Raw genomic sequence first — 24488 nt, 5'->3', positions numbered from 1 at the left:
TCCTGAGCATGTAACATTCATTCTCTAGCACCCAGTGAGCTGAAAATGTCTGCTTAACTTATATTACTGCACTTAGTAATTATCCTCTTATGTTGAGAAAAACCGCATTACTGTGGTCAATGATGGATTAGATGGCGAACCTATGACATGCATGCCACTAGGTGACACATGAACATGATTTCTTTGGCACATGCACAATATTCTAACAAATGTTAATATTTTAACATATAATACATAGGTCAAAAATCTAGCAACATAGCATATTTTAATATTATGCTTTAATAAAATTAATAAACATATATCTCACAATTAATTTTATGACCATATTTTTCACGAATTTTGTTAGGTTGAAGCAAAAATATACCTTATTCATAAAATGTACCTGTTTTTTAAAATGTAATTTTCACTGATGTTTGCAAAATAAAATAATAAAATACTCATTCGAATGTATTTATATGTAATGCAATCTAATATCTAAACGAAGTGAAATGATGGGCTTTCATGGCAATTTATATAAAAATAACCGATAGCACACTAGACAAAAATGAACTTAACTGACACGCTAGTCGGAAAAGGTTTACCATCTCTAGCTTAGACAATAGGCTGATGAAATACTTGTACATATGTCATTTATGGACACGTATTTTCGTGATCTAACGATAATTTGTGTATTAAACTTAGTGAGATTATTTAAAACAGGTATACCAATCCCCCTATAAACTGAAATAATTACAGTTAATATTTTATGTAAAATATAAATGATGAATGCTTTTTGCAATTTTATTTTCCAAAAAAGCATTATTACCTGGCATCTTAATTAAGTAACACTTTTCCTGTTGCCATGTGTTTACTATGGGAGTAAACTACAACATGGTTAGTGTGAATACTAAATTTCAATATTTTAGGAGCAGTAGCTTGTGAGAAAAATGTTATATGTAGCAGAATTGTAAGTTTTTGGTAAATTTAGAGAAAAAAATTAGATCAACCTGCACTCATGTACGTCAAATTTAAATGTGCTGATCACATTTCTTCTTCTATTCTTGCCTCCACAATCATATGCAGGGTATATTTCCCTGAGTCTATGAGTCGCTGAAGACCGTAATTCATATTAACATGCCTTATAATGACATGGACGGCTTAAAATTAATGTAATTTGATGAGCTTCACTTACACATAACCCATATAAACTATACATAATCCGATTGAGGCAGACATCGTATTTCAGTTACAACAAAAATTTAAAAATCTATTTTTGACAGAGGTTCAGGTCCAGGTCCTCTTAAGAGCACTCATCAACAAATGTCTAATTTTACACCAGTAGCATCAAACATATAAAACTGTAAAAATGTTTCAGAAGTCTTAGGGACTAGTCTGGTATAATGAAATAGCTCAACAAATTTATAAATAAGAGAAGAAACATCATTATTGTACAGTTTTGTTCATGTTAGCTCAGCGGTGTTTCTTAATAATCGATGTTGTACTCAGATACACGCCGGTACACTACGAAATGTTTCACCGAATACAATGTTCGCATGATGTTCCCTGACCGGTCGCATTCGAACCGAGGCTGAACAAGTTTATGCAAACCCCTGGTTGTAATGTGAGCCTGTATTGCCGGTTGTCTACTTAAGAAGTAAGAGCGCGGGTAGATTCGAGCACACAATATTACGACTTACAAGCTGCACTACCCGTTCTTCAGCGGTTATTGAACAATTCACAAAACATAGGGTTAGTTTGTGAAAATGAAATAATCGCTAATAATCGCACATAATACATACAACCATCGTCATTATAGATTGTTATATCCTTCAGCGTTCAGTCTGAAAGGCTCTGTGCATTTACTAACCGCTACCACAATCCTCTATTTTTAACTAGTTCTGTGGCATCGTGATACCTCTTATCATTTAATCGTTAGAAACTGGATCTAATCACTGTCGTCTTGGTCTCCCTCTACTTTTCTTACCCTCCATAACAGAGTCCATTATTCTCCCAGGTAACCTATCTTCCACCATTCACCTCGCATGACCCCACCACTGAAGCCGGTTTATGCGTACAGCTTCATCCATCGAGTTCATTACTAACTTAGCCTCATCTCCTCATTCCAAGTATACTTCTGCCATTGTTCCCACCTGTTCGTGCCAGATACCATTCTAGCTTCTAGCTTCTTTCATTTTTCATCCATCGAGTTCATTCCTAACTTTTTGTACCGGTAATCATGTCTTACTTTTAACTTATGAACAAGATATCCTGAGTCCACCCAGCTTTCACTCCAGTAAAAATAAATTCGTCCGGGAGCCGGCTTCCTTCTTACAGAATACTGTCGATCGTAACTGCGAGCACACTGCGTTAGATTTGCTGCACCCTGATTCAATCTCACTTACTACACTACCATCCTGGGCGAACACACTCCTAAATACTTGAAACTACCTACCTATTCCAGCTTTGTATCCTCAATCTGATATTCAATTCTCTTGGATTTCTTACCTACTGATATCAATTTAGTATTTGAAAGGCTTACTTTCATACCATACTCATTTCACTAATTTTCAAGTTCCAAGACATTAGACTGCAGGCTTTGGGCACAATTTGCCACTAAGACCAAGTCGTCAGCATAGGCAAAACTGCTTACTCCTTTTTCACCTAGCTGAATCCCTCCCTTCTACTTAGGCCTAATACCTTTCGGTAGATGATCCATATAAATTATAAACAACAAAAGTGAAACATTACAGCCTTGTCTAACCCCTGTAATTATCTTGAACCAAGAACTCATTCTACTGTCAATTCTCAATGCAGTCCAATTGTCAACATAAATGCCTTTGATTTATTTTCATAATCTACCCCATAGTCCCCCAGTACGGTGAACATCTTTCCCCCCGAAACTTGTAGATAACTGTCTGTCTACTCCTCCCGTACCATTTTTCAATTACCTGGCGCATACCGAAAATATGATCCTGACAGCCATTCTGTGCTCTGAAACCACACTGGTTTTCACCAACTTCCACTCAATCACTGATTGCACCCTTCCTTCAAAAATGCCAGTAAGCACCTTGCCTGTTATACTAATCAACAAGATACATGGATAGCTGTTACAATCCTTCCTATTCCCTTTTGAAAACTATATTTAACACAACCTTTGTGGTTTACGGGTTTTTGGCGAAGCTAATATTAACGCTGATTTTTTACATTTCCTGTATCCTAATAACATTACATATGATCGTTTCGCTTAGAAAAGCTGCTGTGTGATAATATTTCAGCTTAGAACTCTGACTAGAAAGGTTCTGTCATCTATATTAAAGAATTTTCTGTTATACGTGTGCTGCGGGTCAGTATTTCCCCCTCAACATTGTAACACAGCGGTATTTTAAGGCGCAAGAACGATATAGCCTAGTGCACACACCTGTTATCCATAATCATAACTACCGAGTTTATGTTAAGCCATATTTCCGTGACAAGACAAAAATTGAACTACCGAGCAAGTTGACCGTGTGGTTAGGGTTGCGCAGCCGTAAGCTTGCATTCGGGAGATAGTGGGTTCAAACCCCACTGTCTGCAGCCCTGAATATAGTTTTCACTGTTTTCCCGTTTCCACACCAGGCAAATGCTAGTGCTGTACCTTAATCAAGGCCACGGCCGCTTCCTTCCTAGCCCTTTCCTATACCATCGTTGGCGTAAGAACTGTCTGTGTCGGTGCGACGTAAAGCAGATTACATACAGGGCAAAGCCGAACTCCACCGACAAAATTTTGGAGGTAGTTCAGGGATACCTTGTGAGTATATTGGTACAAGGGACCCGTGGTCTCCGGCGGCTCGTTACAAAGCAATTGAAATTCATTTGGCGTTTTCCCACTGTTATCCTTATACCTGTATTACACAGAAAATAGTAATAATAGTGGTATTTCTTTTACGTCCGTCCTAAATGCTAGTTCTTGACAGACGACGGGATGTCGAAATTTTGTCCCTCATCAGTTATTTAACGTTCTGGAAGCCAACGACACGGAGTTTTTACTTTAAAAACCACCTTTACTGTACAGTATACGAACAGAACAGTCGAACACCCTGTGTTAAAATTGTCCGTGTTTCGTCTGGGGGTTATCGCATGTCTCTGTGTTTTGTGTTGTACGTTTTAGTTATTGAACATTGCAGGGTTTTTCATTGTTGTGAAGGTATTTTCACAGAAACAAGGATGATTGAGGTAATAAACCGAATAAATCGTAATTACGTTATTATTCAGTAAGGCTGGACGCACACCGGAAAAGACGAAACTGTCAGAGGCAAAACGCCTCGAGACAAATCAATCAATCAATCAATCAATCAATCAATCAATCAATCAATCATTGAACTACACTTAGGGAAGTCGCTCAGGCGGCAGATTCCCTGTCTGTTTGTACCTAGTTTTTTCTTAAATAATAGCAAAGAATCTGAAAATTTACTAAACGTCTCTCCTGCTAAATTATCCCAATTCCTAACTGCTCTTCCTATAAATGATTATTTGCTCCAGTTTGTCCTCTTGATTTCCAACTTCATTTCCATATTTGTGATCTTTCCTACTTTATAAACACCGGTCGTACCTATTCGTCTACCAAAGCAATTCCACGCCATCTTGAAATATGCGACCGTCGGGGACGAATTTTGCTTCAGACTGTCTTTGACAGTCTGTGACGTGCCAGGATTTTATATGGCGTGAGATGAAGAAGTGGCCCGTATTGTATATTACTATGTCTAAAGGAGGAACGGACAGTTCGTCAAAATTTATGGTGCAACCCGTCAACAAAGAATCGAACATCACTATGTTTTGGAAGCCTCCGTGGCTCAGGCGGCAGCACTCCGGCCTCTCACCGCTGAGTTGCGCGCTTACTCCATGTGAGATTTGTGCTGGAGAAAGCGGAAGCGGGATAGGTTTTTCTCCGGGTACTGCGGTTTCTCTGTCATCGTTCATTCCAGCAACACTCCCCAATATAATTTCATTTCATCCTTCAGTGATCAATCATTGCCCCAGAGGAGTGTGACAGGCTTCGGCAGCCGACACAATTCCAATCCTCGCCGCTAGATGGGGCTTCATTCATTCCATTTCCTGACCCGTTCGTATGACTGGAAACAGGCTGTGTATTTTTCAGTATGTTTTTGGATGAACTACGTGAGAATGATAATAAATTCACTTCACAGTTTACCAAAACTGTTCACATATAATGGTCATCATCACATTGCTTTAGTAAACCATATTTGGTACCAATTTCAGTCTTCTATGCATTGCAGCAATCCAGATGCCTACGTCGTGCACGCGTAAAGCGAAATGTCTCGAGCATCCACAAGACAAGACGTAATTCCAGCCTTCTTCACAGTTTTGTCTCTAACGGTCTCTGACAGCCAGAGACGAGCGTCTCGAACCCGTGTACGGCCGATACGTGACAAAGCATGTTAACTTCATCCTCGATTTAGTCTTCGATAAAAATGACTCGTCTGAAGCTGTCTCGTCATTTCCGGTGTGCAGTTAGCCTAACGAACCACCGGAGACCATGGGTACCGTATACCAATACGCTCAGAATGTATCTCTGACAACCTTCAAAAGTTTGTCGGTGGAGTTCTGCTTCATCCTGTGCATATATATACCAGGTGATCCTCCAACCCCCTACTTTTTACTTATAAGTGACCCGCATGCAAAATGATAAGTGGGTTGCCTAATCGCTCGTTTACAAAGGAGAGCTACAACCTGCTGTATATTCTGGATGTGAAACATATAGCAGTCATTTCACTAAACAGGAAGCATTCGTAAATGCGCCAAAAGTGCAGAAAAGGAATTTTAATAACTCATTAATTTATGCACATACTGACATACTGACATTCCACTCTACCAAAGAGTTAATTGTGCGTGCCTTGAACGATCCATTAGCTCTTAATTGTAACTCTATTCGGTGAAATAAGTGTATAGAAGGCAGGCGGATCTTTGGAAACTCTTGCCCATATCATCTGCGAGCTTCGGATTCATTCCTATCAGATTCCCTATATATTAAAATTGTGTGTATTTGTCGTTACTGTACACAACGGCCGTTGTTGATATGTTGACAGCAAATGTAATGATACTGCACCATATACCAGCCTACTACTGAACGTTCGAAAACGACGCTTACTAACGCAAGGGGGCGCATTAGACGAGTAGCGCTGCGGAACATGCAGCAAGCAGCTATCCAGTTGTTATATCTTCGTATTCTTACGTAACCTTTCTGTAGGCAGTAATAACGCTGTGAAGATTAGTTATTAGACACCCCATTGATCACTAGTGCATGGGAGAAACTTGTAAGTAGAAAATACGGCGTTAGGTCATCTTCTTATAAATAAAGTTGTTCGTGTCTGTTTGTCTGTTGTTTTTGTTCCACCATCACGTCGAAACGGCTGGATAGATCTCAACCAAACTTCATATTTAGATTATACTCACCTCGGGGAAGGTTTCGATATGCATATCCTTTTAAAATCTTTGAAAAGACGGGGGGTTTATAGGAAAACCACAACGGTTTTATCATATTATAGACAAAATATCGAATTTGTCGTATAAGGACGAGACAAAGCTCAATTTAATCCTCTTGACGCAAAGAACAAAACTCGGTAAGCCCTACGGGCCAGAAAATCATGTTTTAAGGCCCTAAAACCAACCGTTACGGAGATATTGGCACCACACTACCCCTGCTCTAGGAATCGGATAAAGAAATGAACTGCCGTAACCGTGGCAACGTCAGCTCCAGGATTCTAGAGCAGTGAGATTATGTATGTACGTTTGGGCATAGCTGCCAACCAAAATTGGTACAAATAAGACTTAATATCTGGAAAAAATATACTGTTGTGTAAGGCACTCATAGGACTCCTTTGGGAGGGGATGGAAAGGGGGTGAAGTACGAGTATAAAAATCGTACTATATATAGAAACGGAAGTGTGTGTGTAAATGACACATCACCTCCTAAACCACTAGAGCAATTTCAACCAAACTTGGTACACGTATTACTTACTATCGGGAGACGATCACTGTGGGGGGTAAGCCATCCCTAGCGCCCTTAAGGGAGTGGGCCAAGGGGGGGTTAGTTAAAATAATAATCGAGAATAGTGTCGAATTCATAGTTTTCGGGGTCGCTGAGTTGAAAAAAGTAATACTCTAGAATTTTTGAAAGTCCAGCCCCCTTTTACGTCGGGAGCAAAGGGGGGTGAGATATAGAAATAATTAAAAACAGTTTCGAATCCATAGATTTCAGGGTCTCTGAGATGAATAGTATTACTCCGGATTTTTTGCAAGTTCAAGTGGGGAGCGAAGGGGGTGAGATATAAAACTAATCGAAAAACTACATATAAACATATTATCTTCTTCTCACTATATATAAAAATTGATGTATGTGTGTGCGTGGGTGTGTGGGTGTGGATGTGCAAATGACACATCTCCTCCTAAACCACTTGAGCAATTTCACCAAACTTGGTACACTTATCAATCAGTATCAGGAGACAAACCGCGTGAGGGTAGACACCCCTAGCACCCTTGTGGGCGAGGGGGGTGGTATAAAAATAATCTAGAATATTATCGAATCCATAGTTTTCGTGGTAGCTGAAAAAATTAGTGACACTCCGAATTTTATAAAATTTATGTTCAGCCCCCTTTGGGGTCTGGGTGAGGGGGAGTGAGATATAAAAATAATCGAAAACAGTGTCGAATATACAGTTTTCTGGGTCACTGAGATGAATGGTGACAATCCAGATTTTATATCTCTTAGTGTTGGAGGGCGGGAGGGGGACAGTCTCATTGACAGTTGAAATCCTCTACATCGTATCTATAGTGCGACGGCTAAATACATATAGTTATCACTTATTAATTTTTGACAGGATCAAATACTTCCCAGTCGATTCGAGCTTCCATAAGGACGAAGTATTACTCAAAAATTAAATAATCTAAAACTTGAAATCAAACACATCTAAATAATCTGGTAATGCAAATCTTAAAGGTAAATATTCAGAAACTATCCGGGCAACGCCGGGTACAACAGCTAGTATGGAATATAAAACTGAATTGATATAACCACTTCACCACTTTGTGGTAAAAACATTACATTTTTATTCCATTTTAGCCGTCTGAAAGTAGGAATTATAGTAATGATTTAGAAAATAATTTTTACAAGACCTGTTGTTTATCAGATAAATAATACCTTTATTTTCCTTAATTATTAAGAAAATTATTAGCGGCAATACGCGCAAAATGTCGTTCGTCGCGGCTAACCGATTTGTATAGCACCGGATCAAGTAGTGGAAACTTTGCATGTGCTGTGAGGAGGGGTAGCAGGGTATATACGTACGTTTTGTTTATTTTTTGTTTTGTTTTGTTTTGTTTTGTTTTGTTTTGCGAAGATCATGGACACTGAGGTTCGATTCACTGGCTTACCACGCGCATTCTCCTCAGTGTCTGTTAGTTTCCTGGTGTGTAGTCAAATACTAAATGTTTTTAAATTGTACAATCGCGCCGTACTTCTATTTAATTGTAATATATGTGTAATATTGTTCCTTTGGTGAAAGCTTGATTGTATAGTATTGAATAGAAATCTCAAAAAACGATTATTACCACACTTTTGGTCAACTGTCAACCATTACCACTCTGTCGAAATTCGCTCAGAGAGCTTCAGAAAACTAGCAATTATGTAGCTTTTTTCTTTCCAGTCTTGACGTATGTACCCCCACCCGCCCGCTATGTCCCACAAACCCGTGTACTTTTTTGTCTGTGCATTTTTGCCCACCCCCCACACTTCTAATTCCCCGTCGCCGGTAAGTGAGTATCTTATTTCCAAAAGATACCAAGTCCAAGAAATTCAAAATCGAGATGATGATGTAGAACACAATTTGATAGAAAGCTCCGTAATATCAAATAAAAGGAAATCATCAAAACGGCCAAAATCCATGTCAAAAGGACGTTGAAAATCACGTTTGTTCCCAATAATTACCAAATCACATCGGATGAAGTGGCCAAAATGTAACGTATTCACGCAGCCAATGAGCAGTCATTTTCGGGGCACGCGACCAGCAGCAAGAGAACACGTTGTTTAATTGTTTAATTTAAATTCTTGTAATTTAATATATCTGTGCCTTCACTGTAAATTAACAATTCTTATCACTGTATATTAAAATACTGTCATTTTTTTTATGATGGTGAAATGTATGCTTTTCAGACGGAAGTGTTTAGTATTTCAGAGCCAGACAATACCAAATCCTTTATTTTTCCTTAAATACTTCTTAGAATACAAACTTCTTATCAGAAATACGCAATTTCTGTAACAGAGCACTTAGGCCTATTCTATGTAAATATAACGAAGGTAGTTAAATGAAATTTCAACTGACATTTTACGCTCTGAGCGTTTTACCTCTCTCTCTCGTCCACCTCCGTAGCGTAACGGTTAGCGCTCTTAGCTGCCATCCCCGAGGGCCCAGATTCGACTCCCGGTACTGCTAGAAATTTACGAATGGCAGGAGGTCTGGTATGTGGTTAAAATGGTACATACAGCTCACCTCCATTGGGGTTGTCCCAGAAAAGAATTGCACCACCTCGGGACGAGGAATCGAGTTTACTTTATTTTACCTCTCTCTTCTAAAATTTTACTTTTGGATTTGGTAGGTTACGTTTAGGAAATAAGCTTCTCAAATGACAGCGCAGTGGCCTTAGGTTAGGAGATCCGTAGTTTCGATTCCCGGCCAGGCCAAGAATTTTAGCCACATGTGGTCAATTTATATAGTGCTAGTGAATTCCTTCGAATGACAAGAATGTCGGGACTAAGAGAAGCCGAGAAATTTGAGAGAAGATCCTACGAAAGATAATGTGTCCAAAAATCGTGGATGGCCAGCAAGTTATAGGTTACGAGCAAGGTTAGAAATATGCCAAGAAAGTGAAGGATTGATTGCGTCAATGAAGAATACTCATATTTTATGGACATATATTTAGAATGGATGAGAAGAGGTTGACAAAATATTTTAAAACTAGACAGTAGACCTAAAGTTTCCTTAAATGATTTAGAGAGGCAACAAAGGATCGTGGGCAGTCTTGATTAAATATATCAGTGATCAACAGCTTCAGAAGCTTCCATAACGAATAGAAAATTAATATAGCATGGACAGAGGAAAACAGAAATGCTACCAGAGAAAGAATGCAAAGAGTTTGGGCTGCAAAAAGGACTTCTAGGATTGTTTCTTGTTTTGTTTTTGCTAGTGGCTTTACGTCGCACCGACACGGATAGGTCTTTTGGCGACGTCTAGTAATGTGTGATTGTTGCTTAACATGGTCTCAAATTACCGTAAACGAATATTATAATAATTTATCTATCTCGGGTTGTGCTCGACTTAACACAAACCTCGATTTACAGAAAGCTTGGACATGTAAGATGGACTGAGGGGAACCTAACAGATGTGAGTACAAGGCTGTTAGACACCTAAAGCCATTTGATTGCCTCCCTACTGTCACCAGCATGTCAAGCCCTAGAGAATCATGCCCTTGTGTATGCATGTTTCATAAACTACCGAAAAGCTTTCGATCACGTGTCTCGTGGAACACTGATGAGGTATTTTCTTTTACGTCGCACCGACACAGATAGGTCTTATGGCGACGATGGGACAGAAAATGGCTAGGAGTGGAAAGGAAGTGGCCGTGGCCTTAATTAAGCTACAGCCCGCCCCAGCATTTACATGGTGTGAAAATGGGGAAACCACAGAAAACCATCTTCAGGGCTGACGATAGTGGGGTTCGAACCTACTATCTCCCGAATACTGGATACTGGCTGCACTTAAGCGACTGCAGCTATCGAGCTCGGTGATGAGGTTTTAAAACCTACTGATGTTGATACTGGTGATCTACCTATCATCACTCAGCTCTACTGGAACCAAAGAGCAGAGGTGAAAATAGAGCGAGGCACAAGTGAGTAGAGGTGTGCGACAGGGGTGCGTCCTGTGCCCTATCCTTTTTAATATCTACTCTGAGGCTGTGTTCAGAAAAGCCTTGCAGGATGTTAACCTAGGGATCAAGATGAATGGTAATTTCATTAATAACATCCGCTTTGCTGAATATACAGTTGTGTTAGCCAGTAACATTGCTGATCTTCAAGTTATTAACAACATTATAAGATCGGAGCAGCATTTGGTCTCTTCATGAATATTGACAAGACCAAGCTGATTGCATTTTCAAAAACACCTAAGCATGCCTCCCTGCACATCAACAACGCAATTGTTCAGTAATTGTCACCCTTCAAATACCTTGGGACTTGAACATTGCGATCCCAAGAATGAAATCTTATCCAGGACTGGGCAAGCCATAAACTTGTTCAAGAGTATGAGGGCCCTATTCCACAGTAGAGATCTCAAACTTTAGCTCCGAGTTTGGATATTGCGATGCTATGTTTTCCCCGCCCTCCTATATGGTTTCGAAGGCTGCACGGTCAGCCCTTTGCTGGAGTGGCGGATTGAAGCTTTCTAAATGTACAGAAGAATGCTTCGAATGTCCTAGATAGAAAGGAAGTCCTCAACTTGTTAATTAAGACAAAAATAGTTTGAGATTTCTCAAGGCACATCACGAGAGGTGAACGATACGATATCATTGAGGGTAGATTTGAAGGAAGACGGTCTGTAGGGAGACGGAGAAATTCCTAGCTTAAGGGGGAACCAACACCTTTGACCGACAAAAAATGCGAATTTTCAATTTATTTTTTCATTTAAAACTGAAATTTTATTTTTATAACAGTGCACAATTTTTGTTAATATCTCCAATACTTTCGCAGTTATGACCAAAACCGTGAATGTCTGTTACCCAAGCAAGCCCTTTGTCGGTAAGTTCGTTGCTTGTTTCCCGTATTTTTTGTCCTTTTAGAACCGTTTCCTTGATAACTCTGAAAGTTCTTAAGATAGTATGATGAAACTTTGACTGCACGTATTTATCATAGAGAAGAGGAATATATTAGCTATATTCACAGGTTAAGTTTAAAATATATATTTTCAAATGAAAATTAATGAAAAACTTGATTACTTGAAAATAACTTCATGAAAACGGTATTGATAGTTGGTGGACTTTACTGCTTCTAGTACATGTTGCAGCTATAACATTACTAATCATAATAAAAAAGAATCATAGAAAATTTTCATGTGTTTGGAAATGATTAGGAAAACGGCAAAATGATGACCATGATACACCGCCATTTAGAATAATTAATTATATATAATAGCATAGGTTTATATGATTTATAAATATGTAGGCTTATTATTAAGGAATAATGTGTTTGTCATACTAAGTTTCCCTTTGGTATTTATTTATTCCTGTGGAAAAAAGTTTTATCACACCCCATTTTCCTATGCTCACTTAAGAGACCTCCGCCGTTGGTGTGGACGAACTTCCATTGAAATATTTCGAGCCACTGTTTTGCGAGTTATCATAATCAACTAAATCGCCAACCTTCGTAGAGAGACGGTGTCCTATTCGAACCGTAAGAAGAAAAAAGTGACTGCAGGGAAATAGGCAGCAAACATTTAAATTGAGATGCCGTGTGTTTTTACCCATTTTTAAAATCTCATTCCCTATATTGGCCGTGCCTTTGAGTTCCTAATTGAGGGCAGATTTTTACATAATTTCGTGACTGCCAGAGCGATCAAAGCAAGGACAGCGTACCTATGATCTCGTAAAAATCCGCGAAACACTCCCCGAGAAGAACTCGGTGACGTTATTTGATGAGCAAATGAGACTGGAAAGGATCTTCAATTCATACCACGTTTGAATTTGTAGTAGGTTTGGGACTGTGCAGTGTCACTGGGAACATTTACAATGCGGAGATGGGAGTGCTGAAAAATATCCGTAAACTAAACCTAGTTATGATAAATGATTACGAGCAACGCTGCTCTACAGTAGACCACTGGTCTTCTGAGTTAATGATAGTGAGTTCGATTCCGGCTTACCCCAGCGATATTTGAAAGCAGCCTTGTGTTGGTATATTTACGAGCAGGTCAAAGAACTCCACCTGGATAACATTCTGGCACCTTGGCTTCTACGAAAACCACAAAAGTTGTTAGTGGGACGTAAAACTATTATTATTATTATTATTATTATTATTATTATTATTATTATTATTATTATTATTATTATTATTATTATTATTATTATTATTATTATTATTATTATTATTATTATTTCACAAAGTTATGTCCAACTAAGGACCGCGATTGAAATCGTTTAGCAGATGTATTTACTTCCTTCTATTTTCAAAATTTCTTCATACTCTCGCTGTAAATTTTTTCTGTCCCTTCCGTCTATTCAGTGTTGGTTCTTAACTTGGTTTTTTTTTTTCAGCAAAATTATGTTTGCTCACTAATGTTCTAAACCTAGGTCTGCCCCATATATTTTTGTCTGTTATGTGGCTTTTTTAAGGTATTTCTACCGGACGAGTTGGCCGTGTGGTTAGGGGCGCGCGCAACTGCGAGCTTGCATCTGGTAGATACTGGGTTTGAACTCCACTGTCAGTAGCCCTGAAGATGGTTTTCCGTGATTTCCCATTTTCACACCAGGCTAATGCTGGGACTGTACCTTAATTAAGTCCACAGCCGCTTCCTTCACACTCCAAACCCTTTTCTCTCCCATCGTCGCCATAAGATCTATCTGTTTCGATGCGACGTAAAGTCATTTGTAAACAAAAGAGGAATTCCGTGCTTGTTAAAAAAGTACTTACAAAATTCAGAATGAAATGTTTTCTCCATATAGAATGAATTCAGCTAACCCACAATGGATATTCTGGAGAAAGAAACTGAAATTAGTGTAACTGGAATGATATTTGGGTTAACCACACTAGGGTACTGGAATTCGGAAAGCTTATCTCAGTTGGCTTTGCGGTATATCACAATATTCACCTCCAGGTACTTAGGTGTAAAGGATCACCAGTTTCTTTGACAGCACGTTGCAAAATATCGAGAAACTTCTCTCTCCACATCAACAGATGTTAAGGGTTTATACTTGAAGCAAGTGAGATTTTCCTCTTCAAAAATACTCAAATGAAAATTTTCTTTTTTCAATATTTCACTTATTTCGCACATAATTCGATACCCCTGTTTTTTTACGAGCACTAGTTTCATTTTTCCCAAGATAGCGGGTTCAAACCTGGATTTTTGAAGGGCGGAGAAAAGTCCATTCGACACACCATGTCGTACGATATCGGCATGTGAAAGATCTCTGGTGACACATTTGGTGTTTACCCGACAAAGCTCATTAAGTCTAAGCCATAGACGCCCAAGAGAGTTTCGGTTTACTCGGTCTGCCATCTAGTGGGCCTAGAGTAAGACGGAATATCGAAATTGACGAGCAGATAGGTAGATGGCGTCAAATTGAAATGTCTGCACACGGTAGCTGAGGCCGTACGATTATTATTATTATTATTATTATTATTATTATTATTATTATTATTATTATTATTCATTTCATTTCATTTTATTTCATTTTCTCTCTTAGAACAGAAGAGATGTTTAAGAGATAGTCGATGAACTAATGATTCGATTTGAAAATCGCTCGTACAAATGCAGTCGAAAGAACATGAAGTTGCAAAAAAATCCGTTAAGATCTAAAAAAGCCAAATGAACAGAAAAGTCAAAAATGGAGGACAAATTAATCCAACCATTTTCTGGCCTACAATGACACAGAAGGAACGTGTATTATATTGGGCCTGGACTTCGGACATTCGAGAAGAAAAGGATTTTTCCTCAACTTCCGATCCCTAGTGTTGTGCCTTTCTAATGCGTATAAAGCTTCAAGCCTAAGTACCGTTTTATAGTGTTTTAGCGTTCCAAATTATTGACTTTTTGTTGTACCTGTTCCATGTGATTGTATAGACCTTTGCGCAATTTAGAAATTTTCCCTTTGTTTGCTGTACCAGTACTATTATTATTATTATTATTATTATTATTATTATTATTATTATTATTATTATTATTATTAGAGTAAGGATTTCTAAGCACCAATAAGTTGGAAGACAAATTTAACCGAGTATCAAGTGTCTGTAGTGTTCTGCAGTGAGGTTTGCATAGCTATTAGGGGTACGAGCTAATGGATCACCTACAATTTATGCAACACATCTACACAACTCTAGAGCGGGATGGATGCAACTTTCTACTTGCTTAAATAAATTTGTATTCTGACTTATTAGTGCTTAGATCTCCGGGCTCTAATTATTATTATTATTATTATTATTATTATTATTATTATTATTATAGAGAAACTCGCTCAGCGTTGATGCAGGGGTCTAAAGGGTTTTAGCTGATTATTTCATGGCTCCGATGACCAATCTGGTATAAGAATATTACGCATATCAGCAAATCAGCAGCTGTATTTCGCTACAAAATTATCGATGTCAAATTATCGCTCCTAGGTGCTCTTGTAAGAAATATTAGAGGAAAGACAGCTACTGAAAATCATAGGAAAACGCAAAGCAATGTTCGTTGGACACCTAATTAAGTAAGATCTTGGGGGAAGAAAACAATGCGGACACCAAGAACATCTTACTTAAAAAATAGTCAGTAAGATGAGGTTTTCTTCATGCTTGGAGGCGTGAAGGACTCCTGCGGTAAGGAAACTATGGCTGCGAATAGAAAGTTTAGCCCCAAGAAGGAGACGTGCACTTTTTTAATTAATATATCAATTCATCAGAACAACGCTTTCGAAAATCTTTATGTATACCTTCTTCTTCGCCTTCTTCTTCATAATAATAATAACAATAATAATAATAATAATAATAATAATAATAATAATAATAATAATGGACGTATCTGAAATTCCTGGGGTTGAATCTTTGTGCGGGTTTAGCCCAGTTTTAACGTCGGATGCCCTTCTGACGCCAACCGTTTGTGGAAGTAGGCCTATGTGTTCTATTTTACGCGTTTCTGTGGTAGTTTGTAGTGTAATATGGTGTACGTAAATGAACAACTGTATTGAGAAAATAAAAATACCCAACCCCCGAGTTTGAAGAATTAACCAGTCGAAGTTAAAATCTTTGACCCTATTGGGAATCGAACCCGCGGTCCTTTAAACAGAAGGGCATATTTATATGCAGTTTCCTTGCTGTAATATTGTGCTTCAATTGTCTTCACTAATACATTTACGTAAATGGGTTATTCTGGTGGAGCCGAAATACGACATATTTGTAGACTGCGGACCAAAGAGTTTAAATGCAAAAATAAGTCTATCTTCGTGCTGAAAGTTTAGTACTATGTATAGGTTATGAATAAGTATGTAACCGAGCGAGTTGGCCGTGCGGTTAGGGTTGCGCAGCTGTGAACTTGCATTCGGGAGTTAGAGGATTCGAACCCCACTGTGGGCAGCTCTAGTTTGGTTCTTCCGTGGTTTTCCATTTTCCCTCCAGGAATATACTGGGGCCGGTTCCTCCCAACTCCTAGCCCTTTCCTATCCATCGTCGCCATAGGACCTTTCTGTGCCGGAGTGACGTAAAGCAAATAATTGTAAGAAAATATAAATATTTACTTCTTTATATATTTATCCATCTGTATTATAATTACTCTCCGCCTCTGTGGTACAGTGGTTAGTGGGATTAGCTGCCACCCCCGGAGACCCGGGATCGATTCCTGCGTCTGGAACGAAATTTGAAAAGTGGTACGAGGAATGGAACGGGTTCCACTCATCCTCGGGAGGTCAACTGAGTAAAGGGGGTTCGATTCCCACCTCAGCCATTCTCGAAGTGGTTTTGCATGGTTTCCCACTTCTTCTTCAGGAAATGCCGGGATGGTATCTAACTTAAGGCCAAACCTCGCCATTCCCCTCAAGGCTCCTGTTCGACATAGCAAGTGAAGCTGTCTAGCTCACGTTCCAGCAAACTACCCTTGAGGTGGCAGAGGTGGGATCTCCCGTGGAGTTTGGAAAAAAAACTCTGGAGGGTTAACGGATTGAATTAATTAATATTGCAATTACATGTTTATTTTTTCTTTTTCCTCATATAGGGTTGGCGTCAGTAAGGGCCGTTAAACGGGCCAAATCCACTTGTGCGACGCAGTTCGCACCCATGACCCTACGAACGTGGGATAAACGATAGAAGACGAACAAGAAGACATTTAGTTTTTCAGTTATTCCCTAAACAGTCACAAAAAAATACAATCTGAGCTCCAGATTCTCCCAATGTAATCTCGGAAGCTCACATGAACACTACGGAGAGGGTCGGAACTAAACCCAGACTTTTGGCGCGCAATCTAGTCATAAGAAATTGTATAGGCCTACCTGCCGGCCAACGAGGCGAAAATGTTTTTCCACCAACGGGATTCGAACCGACTAACTACAGTGTCAGACCGTATAGACCCGACGCCTTAACACCACCACGGACACCACGCGGACTGTTAGCGTAACTATGATAATCTTTATTTCTTAATCTTTTTACGCTCCAGGGTTGGAGCTTGAGACTTTGGGTCGGGGGGATAAAACTGTGGAGGAGGACCAGTACCTTACCCAGGCGGCCTCACCTGATATGCTGAACAGGGATCTTGTTGGGAGATGGGAATATTGGAAGGGATAGACAAGGAAGAGAAAAGAAAGCGGCCGTGGCTTTAAGTAAGGTATCACCCCGGTATTTACCTGTAGGAGAAGTTGTAAACCACGGAAAACCACTTCGAGGATGGATGAGGAGGGAATCGAATCCCCCTCTACTCAGTTGACCTACCATCCCTCGTACCATTTTCAAATTTCGTGGTAGAGCCGGGAATCGAAACTGGTCATCCGGGGGGTGGCATCTAATCACACTAACCACAACACCACAGAGGCGGATTAACTATGATAATTCGAGAAAGAATAAAGTATTGTTGAGTCATTCGGCAAAGAATAAGATGGTATCCACGTTGTTTAGTTACCAATGTCGGAGATTCTGTGACATCATGTGCTACACCGGGGTGCAATGATTGGTAACTTCAGGATGGAATTTCCACCAGAATAATAACACAGTGCCAGGAGTGGTGTATATTATAGCCATAAAATTACCGCGACCAAATTGCACCGGCCTCTGTCGGTGTTTGGAATCTTTTAACCATGATAGACCGCTAATCAAGAGATGGGAATCAAACTGCATTCCATGAGACAACGTACACTCCTTCAAAATAGTCCTGACTTGTTAGGAGAGCCGTGAATCGAACACAAATCAAGTGGATAAATAGTTACTGTACTATAACGTCGATGGTAGGATACAAACCTCCTACAACTGTGAGTAATTACTTGGGCTCATGTAGGTTCCCCGCGATTCAAAGTAAAGTACTCTCTCAGCACTTCACCGGGACAGTAAGCTTGTCGAAAAGGAAATCACACTCACTAACCTCTACAAACTTTGAAATTGAAGTTCGAGTCTCCAAACAGTTTAAGTCCTCGTCTTATCATGGCGCATGAGTTGCCGCGTACTCACCTACGGGCTTGGGTAGGCCTGCTTTAGAAACCTGGGGTAATATGCTCTTATTCGTCCTTAGGCAGAAAGGAATGCACAATGTGATCTTCACTTGTAGAATGTGCAATTGAATACAATTATAAACTCTTTTCCTTGATAGTGAATCAATTCCAACAACGCTTTTGATTAAGTTACTTTTGATTAATTTAGCTTGCCCCAAAGCTTTGGGAAAAATACAATAAGGTATATACTCTACTAGGCTTTACTTAAGAACTAACCCATAAACGTGTATTTAACTTTTATATTAGAATGCTAGTGCGTCTTTCCTGGTTATTTATTTATTTATTTTTTATTTATTTATTTATTTATTTATTTATTTATTTATTTATTTATTTATTTATTTATTTATTTATTTATTTATTTATTTATTTATTTATTTATTTATTTATTTATTCATTCATTTATTTATTTATTTATTTATTTATTTATCCGGATTCATGGCTAAATGGTTGGCGTCATGGTCTTTGGCCTCTTCGGAGGCCACGCGCCGTTGTTGAATATTTTATTTTATGAAGAGTTTGTCTAATATCATAACGCCATCGTATACTATATAAACGTATATTGTTTACGAACATCCATAATGAAAAATGAGTTATAATCCTCAGCCCGTTTCTACTCATTTCACCGGTTCAGGAATGAAATGAATAAAGCCTCCATCTAGCGGCGAGAATAGGAATTGTGCCGGCTGGCGAAGCCTGTCGCACTCCTCAGCAGCAATGATTAATAACTGACAGATGAAATGAAATGATATTAGAGAGTGCTGCTGGAATGAAAAATAGCAGAGAAAACCGGAGTACAAGGAGAAAAACCTGTCCCGCCCCACTTTTACCAGTATTAATCTTGCATTGAACAACTGCATCATATAGTATCAAAATTAATCTCACACTAGAATAACATAAAACTGAAATACAAGGACTAAATTCAATTATAATTAAATATCTTTAAATCAAAAAGATGTGGAAGTTGAATATTAAAAGTAAAGATAAACGGCGGTCAAATTTTGAAACCTAAAGTGGAAATATGCTCAAAGTTAAGTCGGATGGATAACCAGGAAAATTGGTTGGAGGACAACACTCAGTTTCCTGATGAAATAAAATATCGACATCAGAAAAGTAGAAATAATAAATCCACTAACAAATTCTCCATATTGCTAATATAGTTGTCGTTATTTTATGTTCTAACTTCAACATTCCATCTATTCAAATTTAAAATAACTTATTCCATAATAAATATTATATCGATTTAGCCGTAGGTACATTGTTAGGTAAAAGCAGCGAAAGGATTGTGGACGATGATACTCACAGAACATCTTTATCTACTCTTCTTATTAAGTAAAGGAAGATCAGAATCAGATGTTCGGGATTTAGAATTAATCTGTCGGTGTTTCTTCTATCTGGAAAACTGTCAGAATACGCACAGTTAAAGATTTGTTCTCATTGAAAAGTATGTACGATTCTCTATTTCTTTTACAAAGGATATTTTTAAACCCGCATTTAGAATTTAACACACAACGAAGGAAGAAACACCTGCGATGCGAAATTGCATATTCAATAAAGTAACATTTGTAGTGAACTCTCTCAAAGATATGTGTATGAAAGATATTACAAGCAGTTTATTTACAGCAAAATACACCGACAAATGGCACACATGGATTTATTGAAATGAATGCTTATTTATAAATCATAATTATCATCTGGCAAGAAATTATAGCTAATATTACACAAATTAAGTACAAAATTTCTCACATAATATATCTATCTATTTTTGAATTTAATTTTCTTTCTGTCACTGCAGATTGTTATAAGACAAAGAATACGATTTGCGATAAAAAGAGTTATGTTATAACTTATTTGTTAAATTGTTAGATAAATTCAAGTTTTCTATATCATTTGCGAGAATATAATCTTATGTTTAGAAATCTTTGCACACATCAACTTAATTTCTTTGGTTAAATACAAACCATTATTTTAACGAATGTTAACACACATGAAAAAAAGTCAAATAACTTCAAGACAAACAAGAAGCTAGAAATGTATGGATTGAAAATGACAGCCATTCTTAAAAATTAAGAACATTAATTCATTTCCACACATTGTACTGCAATTAACATTCACAAAACTTGTAATATTGCTGTAATTAAGAAAAATGTAAGAAATGTGTGCAATGTACTAATTGATAAAACCCATGGAATGTCTTGTCAGCCCAACGGAAAGTGTAGATTCCGACATAGAGATATTTTAAACTAAGGATTACTGTTAGTCCATTTCAATGATGTAACATTGCGAAAAGTACATATGTTTATTGTTTAGTCACTCCTTCAAAAAAAACTGCATCTACATTCAGATATAAAAATGAAACACAAATGACAAATATTAAGTATGCTTTCAGAACAATGTCTACAAACGTACTTGTTTGAAACACAAAAGAAAAATTCGTTACATGTACATTTTAATATGTAATTTTGGTACGAATTGCAAGGCGACAAATGAATATCATGTGTCAGCCAGCTCATACTTAATCACACCCGAGAGATCTATTAAATACGTGTTTTAACGTCTCCAAAACTAACAGTAATGATTGCAAATAATCCTAATCTTATGTGTTGCTTAAGTAAACCTTATAAAATGAATATAGTAAAGCCATAACTTGTTCAACTAAGTTTAAATATTAAATATGCCTTCATAGAATTGTAGGCATCACTCTGTATATATCATTTTATTTATTTGAGAGATTGGTAATCATATTATAATTACAATTATTCAATTGTTCCTGAGATCGTATAATTTTGACGATATATTTTGCAATTTCCCGTGATTTATATAAATTCGTAAACTACATACTTTAACATCTTCAAAACGAAGATTTTTAGCATATTTTCAGTTATAAATGAAGAAATGCTTACAAACGATCCTCTTTCTCAAATTTGCTTAAAAGAATCTTCATAAATTTAAAGTAACCAACAATCAAAATTTACACTACTAACGTTCAACTTTAAATATGTACTTGTAAACATCACTGCAGAATATATCAATAATTATCTTATTATTTCGTAAACTGGTAATCACGTTATTGTTGCCATTGTCACTATTTTATAATAATGTGCTCCTCAGGTCACATCAATTCGTTTGATGAAGTATTTTGTGAAATGGCCTTAAGTTTTATAATATCTTCTTAAAAGCGAACTTACATTATTTGTGATTCAAGCACATACATATAAATTTGCTGCCGTAAATTGGAGAATAACTTTGCTAAAAAATAAAGCGTGCAGATGTTATATTTATTTATAATGACAATTGTTATAAAGTTTATGCGAAGATGATATTATGTTATGTGTTAATTTCACTAACCTGTTAAAATGTATGTGGGCTGCAAGTGAACAAATCCCGACCCCACCCCCACCCCCGCGCTTTTCCTGAACTTCATTTATTCTTACAATGAAATCTTTTTTATGTTAACATTTGTTTTCATTTGGCAACAAAACAATAATTGATAACATAACTCTAGGTCTAAACACAAACAGCTTGAAAAACTACTTAAGTGTATAAGGAAAACTACTGCATAATTGTAGTTGTTATGGTTTATTTCAAAAACAAAATATGTTTATTAAATTTTGTAAATGTGAACTGTTTGTCTTATTGCTAGCCTATATTTTCAAGGTAATATTTTATTTAGTTTTTATTCCGTTTCGAGGGGCACACAAAACCGGCTCATTTCTTTACTTGCAAAGTTGAAATTGAATTGTTGAATGATAAACAACAGAATTGATGTATAGAATGGAAAGGAAGCAATCCGTATCCGGAAATGCAAATGGTCATAGAATTTGCAATAGAATGTTATAGAAGTATTTTAGTATGATTGAAATTTCTTTATATGTGACCCGTTGCGTGGAAAGGGACCTGAAGTCGGATTTTTTCTTTTTGAGATTCTTGTGGTTCAAAAATTGGCATAAGGTACTGAGCATTTTTAAATAAAGAGTTCATGCTTCTAGCTGCAATACTTCAGAAGATATAAATTATTGACTGTTGCTATTGGGGAAACTGTATTTTGTGAAAAACGCAGTTACGACATTCACTAACTTTTTTCCGATTGTACAACTTTATTCATGACATCGAGTAGCGAAGGGTCGAACTGCTGCGTAACTTAGTTTGTTAGGAAGACCCCTTAGTAGCTAAGGAATTCAAAATATAGAAATACAATGTTTACACTACAGAATTGTTCAGTTCTGCTGTAAAATTTCTATTACCGACTTCAGTTCCCTTTCCGCGCAGGTGTCTTACGTGTATTAGTAACTGAATGTAAAACAGCTTATTTTTCATAACCCTGCTTGAAATAGAAAATACGGTCGTGAAAACTACATATTCAATTCATAGCCGTGTTTGTTCGCAGAAAAGAATAGGGATAGAAATTAATATAATTTTGTAAGATTAGAGGTAGATTTTAAGGTAGAATTTTAAATCTGTGTAAAGCTTTATTTATAATATGAATCTTTGAAATTTACATTATAAACTAAGATCGGATACCTTATAAATTTTAAATGTACAGAAAGATTTTTACTTGAGTAGTAACAGTTATGTTATTGAAACTTAAAGAATTTGGCGATGTTTTAGTCCTTAATTTTAGTTATAACCCTTATCAGTTTGAACACATTTCGTTTATAAGTCAGAATAATATTTGCCTTTTTAAATTATTTTGTTAAGAAGGAAGCGATACTTTCCAGTATCGACTTAGCAACATGTAACACAAAAACTTTCCAGTCTGTCAAATACACAAAAGTTTCAATATAAATGATAACACAGTAAACAATACACCACACTATTCAGTGTTATCATTTATATTTCAACTTTTGTGTGTTCGACAGACTACGAAGTTTTTATGTTACATGTTTTTAACTCCTTATTTTCAGCTCAATGACTCTTGTTTCAGGAAATTTGTCTACTTTTTAACTTGCATTCTGTAATGAACATAAAGAATAGTTTTATGAAGGTGTTTAATAATATGAAATGTACGTTCTTTCTGTGCTTGATTACTGTTAAACTTAACTATTAACCTCCAGTTCTCGAGAAGGTTTTGTTAAAGACTGGTGTTAAATGGTAATTTCAATTTGTCATGACTGTACACGTGAAACATTAGATCCACTTGTTTGATGTTAGCTTTTTTTAACCACGCGCATGCCTTCTCCAGTTTACAACAATGAAATCCAGCCGCTGAAGGGGGCGTATCAGAGAGCGATAGTGTTACAGTGTGCAGCTGATATTGCCTTCCTCTTCATGTTAAACAATTAAGAAAGTGTCAATTATAGGTTAGATTTAGAAGAAAATATAGTGCATACCTTGTAGCCGTATGGTGATCCTGGGGGATGAAGCGGTGGAGAACCCACCACTAAGCAGTCCTGGCTTCAAATACGAAACACTCCGCTCTGCCTTTGCTTCACTCGCCTGGTTTTCGCTAGATTCTTGCACTTCTTGGTCCTCCTTAACAGCGTCTTGTAATCGCGTAATTAAATCTGAAAGCCAATTAAGCAGCGAGCACGCTCTGTTGTCACTAAAAAAGTAACAACAAACCACCGTTACACTAAATAGAATGATCGGCGATTAATGAGGATGTTGGCGAGCGGTGATCGAGGAGGCTGTGACTCAAACTGCTGCATCCATTACCAGACACACTCGCTCACATCTCTGAGCGGGGGTTGATGATGGACGCATGGCGCATAGCGCAATTGCGCATGTCCTGCTCATGACGTCATCGTGACATGGGGAGGGGCTTCAGCGGACAACCTCATCCCATCTCTGATTATGCTAACACAACTCCGCTTGCGAAAAGGGTAGGCGGAGGGGAAGGGAAATTGAGAGAAAAGTGGGGTGGTGGAGGAGGGGGCGGAGAGTGAGACAGAGAATGAAAGAGAGTAATAGTGAAACCACGTGGTTTTGCTGAGATACAGGAAGGCAACAACCACCTTAATTCACAGCACATAAAAAGTAGTAAGAGATTACAGTTGAGTGAAAATAAAATGTTCTGTTAACGGAGGGCGTCTCATTAC

General features: G+C 37.7%; 1 protein-coding gene across 1 annotated transcript in view; it reads right to left on the bottom strand.

Annotated features, from left to right (window-relative positions):
* Positions 1–24137, bottom strand: part of Drgx (Dorsal root ganglia homeobox) — a 367971-nt gene extending 343834 nt beyond the window's left edge. Inside the window, exon 1 of the mRNA XM_067147688.2 lies at positions 23781–24137. The gene's annotated coding sequence lies outside the window, so the exon portion shown is untranslated. The remainder of the gene's footprint in view (positions 1–23780) is intronic.
* Positions 24138–24488: the final 351 nt, after the last annotated feature.

This window comes from Anabrus simplex, chromosome 1 (genome assembly GCF_040414725.1).
Source record: "Anabrus simplex isolate iqAnaSimp1 chromosome 1, ASM4041472v1, whole genome shotgun sequence".
In the NCBI taxonomy this organism is placed as follows: Eukaryota; Metazoa; Arthropoda; class Insecta; order Orthoptera; family Tettigoniidae; genus Anabrus; species Anabrus simplex.
The sequence above is the reverse complement of the archived record's forward strand: the minus strand, read 5'-3'. Positions and strand labels throughout refer to the sequence as shown.